Consider the following 12488-nt stretch of genomic DNA (forward strand, 5'->3'; position numbering starts at 1 on the left):
GGATGAATTCCTAGAAAAACACTACCTACCTAAACTAACACAATCAGAAGTAGAATAACTAAATAGACCCATAACAAAAAAAGAGATTGAAAAGGTAATCAAAAAACTCCCAACAAAAAAAATCCCTGGCCTGGACGTCTTTACTGCAGAGTTCTATCAAACTTTCAGAGAAGAGTTAATACCACTACTACTAAAGGTATTTCAAAGCATAGAAAATGACGGAATACTACCTAACTCATTCTATGAAACCACCATCTCCCTGAAAGCAAAACCAGGCAAAGACATCACACAAAAATAAAATTACAGACCTATATCTCTCATGAACATAGATGCAAAAATCCTCAACAAAATTCTAGCCAATAGAATTCAACAACATACCAAAAAAAAATAATCCAATAAGACCAAGTGGGATTTATACCAGGTATGCAAGGCTGGTTTAATATTAGAAAAACTATTAATGTAATCCACCATATAAATTAAAAAAATGACAAAAACCACATGATCTTATCAATTGATGCAGAAAAGGCATTTGACAAAGTCCAACACCCATTTATGATAAAACCTCTCAGCTTAATAGGAATTTAAGTAAAATTCCTCAACATAATAAAGGGCATCTATATATTTTTTTTATATTATATAGATACAAAGCCAAAAGCCAACATCATTCTAAATGGAGAGAGCCTGAAAGCATTTCCCTTGAGAATGGGCACCAGACAAGGATGCCCTTCATCACTGCTCTTATTCAACATTGTGCCAGAGGTCCAAGCCTGAGCAATTAGACTAGACAAAGAAATAAAGGGCATCCAGATTGGCAAGGAGGAAGTAAAATTATCTCTATTTGCAGATGACATGACCTTATACCCAGAAAACCCTAAGGAATCCTCCAGAAAACTACTGAAACTAATAGAAGAGTTTGGCAGAGTCTCAGGTTATAAAATAAACATACAAAAATCACTTGGATTCCTCTACATCAACAAAAAGAACATTGAAGAGGAAATCGCCAAATCAATACCATTCACAGTAGCCCCCAAGAATATAAAATACTTAGGAATAAATCTTACCAAAGTTGTAAAAGATGTATACAAAGAAAACTATAAAGTACTAGTGCAAGAAACTAAAAAGGACCTGCATAAGTGGAAAAACATACCTTGCTCATGGATAGGAAGACTTAACATAGTAAAAATGTCTATTCTACCAAAAGCCATCTATACATACAATGAACTTCTGATCCAAATTCCAATGACATTTTTTAATATGATGGAGAAACAAATCACCAACTTCATATGGAGCGGAAAGAAGCCCCAGATAATTAAAGCATTACTGAAAAAGAAGAAGAAAGTGGGAGGCCTCACGCTACCTAATTTTAGAACCTATTATACAGCCACAGTAGTCAAAACAGCCTGGTACTGGTACAACAACAGGCACATAGACCAATGGAACAGAATTGAGAACCCAGATATAAATTCATCCACATATGAGCAGCTGATATTTGACAAAGTCCTAGTGTCAGTTAATTGGGGAAAAGATAGTCTTTTTAACAAATGGTGCTGGCATAACTGGATATCCATTTGCAAAAAAAATGAAACAGGACCCATACCTGACACCATGCAAAAAGACTAACTTCAAGTGGATCAAAGACCTAAACGTAAAGACTAAAATGATAAAGATCATGGAAGAAAAAATAGGGACAACGTTAGGAGCCCTAATACAAGGCATAAACAGAATACAAAACATTACCAAAAATGACAAAGAGAAACCAGATAACTGGAAGCTCCTAAAAATCAAACACCTATGCTCATCTAAAGACTTCACCAAAAGAGTAAAAAGACCACCTACAGATCGGGAAAGAATTTTCAGCTATGACATCTCCGACCAGCACCTGATCTCTAAAATCTATATGATTCTGTTAAAACTCAACCACAAAAAGACAAAGAACCCAATCAAAAATTGGGCAAAGGATACGAACGTGCATTTCACTAACGAAGATATTCAGGCAGCTAACAGATACATGAGAAAATGCTCTCGATCATTAGCCACTAGAGAAATGCAAATTAAAACTACGATGAGATTCCATCTCATTCCAACAAGGCTTGCATTAATCCAAAAAACAAAATAATAAATGTTGGAGAGGCTGCGGAGAGATTGGAACTCGTATACACTGCTGATGGGAATGTAAAATGGTACAACCACTTTGGAAATCTATCTGGCGTTTTCTTAAAAAGTTAGAAATAGAACTACCATACCCAGAAATCCCACTCCTAGGAATATACCCTAGAGAAATAAGAGCCTTTACAGGAACAGATATATGCACACCCATATTTATTGCAGCTCTGTTTACAATAGCAAAAAGCTGGAAGCAACCAAGGTGTCCATCAACGGATGAATGCTTAAATAAATTGTGGTATATTCACACAATGGAATACTATGCATCGATAAAGAGCAGTGACGAATCTGTGAAACATTTCATAACATGGAGGAACCTGGAAGGCATTATGCTGAGTGAATTTCGTCAGAGGCAAAAGGACAAATATTGTATAAGACCACTATTATAAGATCTTGAGAAATAGTATAAACTGAGAAGAACACATACTTTTGTGGTTACGAGGTAGGGAGGGAGTGAGTATGGGAGAGGGTTATTTACTGATTAGTTAGTAGATAAGAACTACTTTAGGTGAAGGGAAGGACAATACTCAATACACAGAAGGTTAGCTCAACTGGACTGGACCAAAAGCAAAGAAGTTTCCGGGATAAACTGAATGCTTCAGAGGTCAGTGGAACAAAGGTGGGGGTTTGGGGACTATGGCTTAAGGGGACTTCTAATTCAATTGGCAAAATAATTCTATTATGAAAACATTCTGCATCCCACTTTGAAATGTGGCATCAGGGATCTTAAATGCTAACAAGTGGCCATCTAAGATGCATCAATTGGTCTCAACCCACCTGGATCAAAGGAGAATGAAGAACACCAAGGTCACACGATAACAATAAGCCCAGGAGACAGAAAGGGCTACATGAACCAGAGACTTACATCATCCTGAGACTAGAAGAACTAGATGGTGCCGGTCCACAACCGATGACCTCCCTGAGAGGGAGCACAACAGAGAACCCCTGAGGGAGCAGGAGAACAGTGGGATGCAGACCCCAAATTCTCATAAAAAGACCAGACTTAATGATCTGACTGAGCTGTTATACCGCTGTGTCATCTGGGCTCAATAGTTATAATACCAAAAAAACCAAACCCGTTGCAGTCAAGTAGATTCTGACTCATAGTGACCCTATAGGACAGAGTAGAACTACCCCCATAGGGTTTCCAAGGAGTGCCTGGTGGATTAGAACTGCTGAACTTTTGGTTAGCAGCCATAGCTCTTAGCCACTATGCTACCAGGGTTTCCTGAAAAAAAAAAAAAAGACCTTTGTTTGCTAAATTTATTATGTTTATAATTTCTGATTCATTTTTTTTATTCATTTTCCCCCCTTATTTAGGGTCACATTTTCCTGTGAGTTTTTTTTTAATTTATTTTTATTTATTAATTTTTTATTAGATGCTAGACATCTATGAAATTTTTATGTCTTGAAATCCATTGCATCCTCCAAGTAAGGTTAAATTTTTTGTGTAATATCAAAATTACTTTAAAATTTGTACCAAGTTATAAAGGTACAAATAAAATATTGAGTGAAATTTGAAAAATTAAAGATATGATAAACTTGCAAAAAATTTAGTAAATTTTGTTGAAATGGATATTTTTCCAGTAAAATGTAATTTATCACAACTTATTAAAGATGGCATAGAAAACCTCAACAAAGCAAGTACTACAGAAGATTATTATTATTATTTTTGAATATTTCAGCAATATTCCTCAAAAAAATCACCTGACTTATACTGATCAGGAGCATCACTCAGTCCTCTAAGAAAACAGATACTTTTAAAAAGTGTTCCAGTGCAAAGATTAAAGAGAACAGTTTCCTATTAAGAAAAAAAAAATACTTTTTGTGAATTTAGGAAAATATTTCATACCTGTGATTGTTAAGGTTGTGTGTCAACTTGGCTGAGCCATGATTCTCAGTGGCTTGGTAGTTATGTAATGATGTAATCAACTCCATGATGAGATCTGCTATGAGCAGCCAATCAATTGAAAGGGGTTTTTTTGGGGGGTGTGGACTGCCTCCAGTATATAAATGGATGTTCCAACAAGGCTCTGACTCTGGATTCTGCATTGGCTTGTTATCGTCTGACCTCTGGTTCTTGGAATTTGAGCCAGCAACTTACCTGCCAATATTGCAATTTGTCAGCCTCTGCAGCCTTTGAGCCAGCAGCCTGCGGTCTTACCTGCCGATCTTGGGTTCATCAGCTCCTGCAACTACATGAATCAGGAGAAGCCTCCAGCCTGACACCTGACCCATGGACTTGGGGCTTGCCAGCCTCTACAACCATGCCAGCAATTTTCTTGAGATAAATCTCTCTCTCGCTCGCTCTAAATATATATTTATATATACACGCATTTCATTGGTTTTGCTTCTCTGGAGAACCCAGCCTAAGATAATACCAGCCCTTAAACAAATGTATAAATAAAAGGCAAAAGGAAACTATATAATAATCTCTTTTATATATATTAATGCAAAAATTCTAAGTAAGACATTAACAAACAGAATTTAGCAGCATGATAAAAGAAAAATACAAAATAACCAAATGAAGGTCTATTTAAAAGGCCCTTGTAAGACAAAGAAATAAATTTGGCCTTTGTCTTTAGTTCCTGAAAGATAGCCCTTGGAATTTCCCCAGTAATCAAAGTGTCTTGTGTCTCCGGAAACCGCCAAGCAACCCTTGCAAACGAGTGGGGGCCACAAAGATCCCGTCTGGTCAGTTAACCTCAGAAAGACAGCTGGACATGAGTTAAACAATCATGCATGTTCAATGATTCAATAAATCCTAACTATGCAATGAGACCTCAATCCTGACTATGCAATAAAGTCAATAAAATTTCCTGAACACAGAAGTTCCTTAGGTTTCCTGTTTGATGAAAGACTTCTATGCATATCAGAGTGGCACTTCCATTAGGATATTAGTGCCAGGACCTCCTCTAGATCTGGTTCTATGTGTCCCTTTGTATTCTTTTGCGGTTGTATTAAAGTTGTTACAGGGGGTATATCCCTTTCCATGAGTTCTATTAGTTGTTCTAGCAAATTATGGAACCCACAGGAAAAATGAAAGCCAGAAGAGGCTGACATCTGCCTATTCAGCAGCCTGAAGTACTAAGTCTTTCTAACCTGTGAAATCTGACCTAGCTCTGGGAGGCTGGGGGTCAGAGAAACATTGCATAAGCAGCTGGCCTGATAAACAGTGTCTGTATGATTTGTGACCCAACCCTGGGTTGCTGGGGTGGGAAAGAGAGTAAGTGCCACTTAGCACCAGTGAGAATGGAAGTGGGGGAAGGTGAGGAGAGGATCCATTTTCAGGTGGGAATTCGAATCATGCTGATCCTTACCACCCAGTTGGAAATGATGGTGGGGTTTCCCCATCTTACCTGTTCTCAGTGCAGTTTTCTGTGCAGCAAGATTGTTGCTGTTCGGTGCCATCATAGCTACCCCATATGTAATAAAATGAAACACTGCCCAGTCCTGGACCATCCTCACAATCATTGCATATTGTTGCAGCCACTGCATCAACCATTTTGTTGAGGCTCTTTGCTGAAAAAGAGTAATTAGCGAAAACTAGTCTTACCAGATATTACAACATATGCTAAAATTATAATAATTTCTGTGTTATGTGATCACCTGACAGATGGATAGCTGATTGGCGAAGAGTAGAAATTTCAGTGATGAACTTGAATCATATTGGAATTGGATACATATTTAAAGTACCATTTCTAACGAGTACCATTTCTATTTTTTTCACTAAATATTATTGGATCATCTGAATAAATGTCCCCAAACAATAAATACAGACCCCTCCTTCAGCTCTAATACCAAAAGGAAGCTCAAACATTCAAACATTTAATAAAAAAGAAATCGTAAAAAGTCTTGGAGGAAAACAGTGTGCTTTAACATATGTATACAACTTTATGGTAATGAAGCTCTTTCAAACTATGAACCATAAAGATGTGATAAACATTGATTAATTTGCCACTTGAAATTTTTAAGAAAAAAATCACCTTGGAAAAATAAATAATATGATATCTAAAAAACAAATCAGAAAATTGGAAAAAAAAATTGTGTATAATATGTGTCAGCCAAGGGCTAGATAGTAAATACGTTAGAGCTGGTTTCATGGGCCTGAAGTCTCTGCATTCACACTGAGCCCCTCACTCGGAAGGGCTTGGTTTAATACACTGATGTTACTGTCTTGATATTCCTAAAAATTCTTGAGAAGGGCACCACATATTTACATTTTGCATCAAACACATAATTTACAGTGTTATGTGTCTTGTGTTTTTTGGCTTTGTGAATAACATACAGTCTCTATCATACATTATTTATTTATTTATTGGACAACCTGTTAAAGATGTGAAAAATGATATCTAGTTTGTGGGCCATACAGAAACAGATGGAGAGCTGGATTTGGCCCACTGGTCTTCGTTTACTGATCTCATGTGTAAAATATTAACTCTGTGGAAAGCAATTTTTTAACAACTGATAAAGTTCCTTTCACAGACATACTTAATAGGTATGTATATTTTAAAAATTATTCATTGCAACATTGCTTGTAATAACAAATTATAGCAAAATATGCCTAAAGTACTACTAGGTTTTTTAAAACAAAATTACAGTATACACAGAAAATAGAATAATATGCAGCAGCCAAAAAAGGATAAGGCAGTCCTGCATATGAAGTTGTGGAGGGATGTATCCTGCAGTGTTGTGATAAAAATAAAGTGCAGGAGAGTGTGTCTCTTACTTGTATGAATGGCAAAAGACTCACAAATAAATGCCACACAGAATATATAAGCATAAACAGAAAACCAGAAGTAGGAGTTGTCAAGTGGGAGAAAATTAGAGTATTGAGAAGGATAAATGTTAACTCTTATCATACGTATTGGAGCCCTTGTGGCAGAATGGTTAAGAGCTCAGCAGCTAACCAAAAAGATCGTCAATTCAAATTCACTGGCCACTCCTTGGAAACACTATGAGGCAGTTCTACTCTGTCCTATAGAGTCGCTGTGAGTTAGAATAGACCTGATGACAATGGGTTTGGTTGGTTTGAATCATACATATCACATTTTTTGTCATGTGATTCTTTAATTAATTTAACATTAAATGAAATGTTTAAATAAATAAATGACATTAAAATAATAATGAATCCCTTGCTCTCAGATATGTCACTATTGAGGATGCCAATTTAAATACTTTTCATATTTTGATTTCATTATTGGAAGTGAGTTCTCCCCAGCTCATTCTCAATCCTATCTGAGTTTTGCTATTTGACCGTCTTTAATACGGCAAGTCTGCATTTAGTTTTATGTTTTATTATCGATTTACGGCTTGTAATTATATTTTTATCATATCTCTGCAAATATTCCTCATTTTCCATCTGAACTTGTTCACCTCATTTTTCAAATTAAATATAAAACAAAATATTATCTAGAGAGTATAAAGAATAATTTAAAATATGACCCTTGATGGCCCTTTGGTTAAAAAATTGAATTTAATGTATTTTTTTGCTTAGGGCATGAATTGTCATCACTATCTTAAACATTTAAAAGCCATAGTTAGGACTGTTGATATGAATAATATGAATTGATTTTTATCTTGCTTAGAGTTTGACAGACAAAGCTGATAAAAATTCTTATAGAATTACTCATTTTCTATGATTATTTATGCCTTATCTTCAACCTGAGAATTTTGTGACAGCTCATGTTGACTGAATAGTTAGTACAGAGGAAAATGGTGTGAGTAAACAAAAATGCTTTTTAAAACTCAACAACATTTTAAGATTATGAACATCTACTATATGTTAAAATGCAAAAGATTAACACTACAACAGTTACATTGGTAAGAGATCTGAAGATACCTTATGGAAAAAAGAAAGAGAAGTGGGTCCAAAGTAAAAAAGATGCCTCAGTTTCCTGCATAGTACAAGTGCATATTAAATGTACACTTTTAAAATAACTATTATTTACTATATGTTGCTGAAAGAATAAAACAGGCTACATATCCAGGTAACTCTTGTAATGTATACCCTGGCAGTAAATATTAGTCCATCTGTTAGAGATGTGAATGAGTAAAATCCATTAAGTATGGAGCTGATTTTGTGTTAAAGTTTAAAATAATCAAGAACAAAAACAGCGTTTTCTATTTTTTTTTGTATTCCTCAAACCACCTTACTTATAAAATTAGTTGTCTCTTCAAATTATATTGTTCACATACATTGTTGTATTCCATCATGTTTTCATGATGCTTTCAGAGGCTACCTTTGCATGAAGCAGCCAAGCCTTAGAGGAAACTACAAGAAGCAATAATGCGTAACACAAATTTGAGAGAATAAACTTGAATTTCCATTCATCATTTCGTTAGCTGAATGACTTCAGGGCTTTGCCTTAATTTTATGGCTTCACCCTAAGTCGCCAATACTGGATTATTTAGATATTAGATCTCCTACTTTCTTTTACCTCTAAAGTACTGTATCCTGATAAAGGCATTCTCTCCATCATCATCATCATCATCAACATCATCATCATTGTTGTTAGGTATCATTGAGTTGGTTCCAACTCATAGCAACCCTATGTACAAAAAAAACAGAGCAGAATTCTACCCAGTCCTGCACCATCCTCACAACTGTTTTTATGCTTCAGCCCATAGTTGTAGCCGCTGTGCCAATCCGTGTCATTGAGGGTTTTCCTCTGACCCTCTACTTTACCAAGCACAATGTCCTTCTCCAGGGACTGTTCCTACCTGACAACATGTCCAAAATATGTGACACAAAGTCTCGCCATCCTCACTTCTAAGGAGCATTCTGGCTGTGCTTCCAAGGCAAATTTGTTCATTCTTCTGGCAGTCCATGGTGTATTCAACATTCTTTGCCGACATCATAATTCAAAGACATAAATTCTTTTTCAATCTTCTTTTTCATTTTCCAGGTTTTGCACACATATGAGGCAACTGAAAATACCAAGGCTTGGATCAGGGCACCTTAGTTCTCAAATTAACGTGTTTCCTTTTTAACACTTTCAAGAAGTTTTTCCAGCAGATTTGCCCAAAGCAATGAGTGCTTTGGTTTCTTGACTGCTGCTTGCATGGGAATTGATTGTGGATCCAAGTAAAACGAAATCCTTGACAACTTTTCTCCATTTATCACGATGCTGCTTATTGGCCCAATTGTGAGGATTTTTGTTTTCTTTATGTTACGATGTAATCCATACAGAAGGTTGTAGTCTTTGATCTTTATCAATAGGTGCTTCAAGTCCTCTTCACTTTCAGCAAGTGAGGTTCTATCATCAGCATATAGCAGGTTGTCAATGACTCTTCCTCCTATACTAAAGCTGCATCCTTCTTCATGCAGTCCAGCGTCTCAGATCATTTGCTCAGGACAAAAATTGAATAAGTATGAAGAAAGGATACAATCCTGATGCACACCTTTCCTGACTTTAAATCATTCAGTACCCCCTTGTTCTGTTTGAAATACTGCCTCTTTGTCCATGTACATGTTCCACATGGGCACAATTAAGTGTTCTGGAATTCCTATTTGTGGTAAAGCTATTCATAATCTGTTATGATACACACAGTCGAATGCCTTTGCATAGTCAGTAAAACACAGGTAAACGTCTTTCTGGTATTCTCTGCTTTTGGCCAAGATCCATCTGACATAAGCAATGATATCCTTGTTCCACGTCCTCTTCTGAATCTGGCTTGAATTTCTGGCAGTTCCCTACAACTGCTTTTGAATTGTCTTCAGCAAAATTTTATTTGTGTGTGAAATTAATGATATTGTTCAATAATTTCCACATTCCATTGGATTACCTTTCTTGGAAATGGGTGCAAATATGGATCTCTTCCTGTTGGTTGGCAAGGTAACTGTCTTCCAAATTTCTTGGCATAGACAAGTGAGCACTGCCAGTGTTGCCTCTATTTGTTGAAACATCTCAACTGGTATTCCATCAATTCCTTTCTTATCGCCGATGCCTTCATTGCAGCTTGGACTTCTTCCTTCAGCAACTTTGGTTCTTGCTCATATGCTACCTCCTGAAATGGATGAATGTCAACGAGTTCTTTTTGGTGCAGTGATTCTGACCATTCCTTCCATTATTTATTGGTGCTCCCTGTGTTGATCAATATTTTCCCCAGATAATCCTTCAGTATTGAAACTCTAGGCTTGAATTTTTTCTTCAGTTTTTCCAGCTTGAGAAATGCCAAGCATATTCTTTCCTTTTGGTTTTCTAACTCCAGGTGTCTGCACATTTCATTATAATATTTTACTTTGTTTTCTCAAGCTGCCGTTTAAAATCTTTTCTTCAGCTCTTTTACTTCATCATTTCTCCCTCTTGCTTCAGCTAGTTGACGTTCAAGAGCAAGTTTCAGAGTCTCTTCTGACATCCTTTTTGGTCTTTTCTTTCTTTCTTGTCTTTTTTAATGATCTCTTGCCTTCTTCATGTATGATGTCCTTGATGTCATCCCAAACTCATCTGGTCTTTGGTTATTAGTGTTTAATGAATCAAGTCTACCCTTGAGAAGGTCTCTAAATTCAGATGGGATATACTCAAGGTCATACTTTGAATTTGTGGACTTGTTCTAATTTTCTTCAGCTTCAACTCAAACTTGTATTTGAGCAATTGGTGGCCTGTTCCACTGTCACCCTCTGGCCTTGTTCTGATTAATGATATTGAGTTTTCTATCGTCTCCTCCCACAGATGCAGTCAATTTGATTCCTGTGTATTCCATCTGGTGAGGTCCATGTGTATAGTCAGTGTTTATGATGATGAAAAAAGGTATTTGCAATGAAGAAGTCATTGGTCTTACAAAATTCTATCATGTGATGTCTGGTGTCATTTCTATCACCAAGGCCATATTTTTCAACTACAGATCCTTCTTCTTTGTTTCTAAGTTTCTCATTCCAATCAACAGTAATTATCAATGCATCTTGATTGCATGTTTGATCAATTTCAGACTGCAGAAGTTGGTAAAAATCTTTAATTTCCTCATCTTTGGCATTAGTAGTTGGTGCCTATGTTTGAATAACAGTCATATTAATAGTCATATAATGGTCTTCCTTGTAGGCATATGGATATTATCTCGTCACAGACAGTGTTGTACTTCAGTACGGATCTTGAAAATTTTTTTGTGACAATGACTGCAATGCCATTCATCTTCAATTTGTCATTTCTGGCACAGTACAGCATATGATTGTACAATTCAAAATGGCTTATACCAGTCCATTTCAACTCACTAATACCTAGAATATCAATGTTTATGTGTTCCATTTCATTTCTGAGGGCTTCCAATTTTCTTAGATCTGTATTTCATACATTCCACATTCCGATTATTAATGGATTTTTCCAGCTGTTTCTTCTCATTTTGAGTCCTGCCACATGAGCAAATGAAGGACCTTCCTATCCTTCTTAGCCTGGAAGCTCAGCTGAAAATCTCTCCACCATGGGTGACCCTGCTGGTATTTGAAATACCAATGGCATAACTTCCAGCATTACAGCAACATGCAAGCCAGCACAGTATGACGAAGTGACAAACGTGTGCGGTTATCATCAATATCATCAAGAAAATAAGTAAATAAAGATGGTCTAAACCAAAGCCAAATAATATAAAAATTTCTGACTTTATACTGTTAAGCCGTCTTCTTTGTATTGCTCCCTAAAAAAGATGAATAGATATTATTAATTTTTGTAATCTATTTTGGTGGTTTATTGGGAAAAGGAGGCATGAAGCTAGGAATTTATACCATAATGCTCACTTCCCTCCTCTCCAGTGTGGTTTGGCAACACAACCTTGCTATTGTTCAGCATTAAGTAAAAAAGTAAAAGAGAATTAGAGAAAAGTAAGAACATATTATATAGTTACACATTAGATACTTAGGGTGGAATTTGTTGGAGACATAAACAATAAAGGAATTTACCAGAATATTTAGGGGGATAGATGTGTAATTTAAGTATATTGATATAGGTAGTCACTTATGAAGAATACAAACTGTATAGTTAGTTTACATGAAATATATATTGTAGTGATCTTTTAATCCATAGCATCTAGCAAATTATATTACATATAACATGTCTCCGTATGCTTAATTAATCATTTTTTTAAGTGGTTAAATTTATACCTATTTTTTAGTCCAGTTGTACCTCTCTGTGATACCTCCAGAAACTCTGCACTGAAACTTGGAGTGTATATATTCCCATGTGCCAGATTTAAATCAAACTTATTGCCAGGTCTAAGCTAGGCTATTTCTCCTGGTGGGCATACTGTGCTTGATGCAATGAGACGGCAGCTGTGTTAGTTATAAAAGTATACTAAAGAAGTAGAGCGTGGCCTTGGGACACACACAGCCTACT

Source organism: Elephas maximus, chromosome 4 (assembly GCF_024166365.1).
Source record: "Elephas maximus indicus isolate mEleMax1 chromosome 4, mEleMax1 primary haplotype, whole genome shotgun sequence".
In the NCBI taxonomy this organism is placed as follows: Eukaryota; Metazoa; Chordata; class Mammalia; order Proboscidea; family Elephantidae; genus Elephas; species Elephas maximus.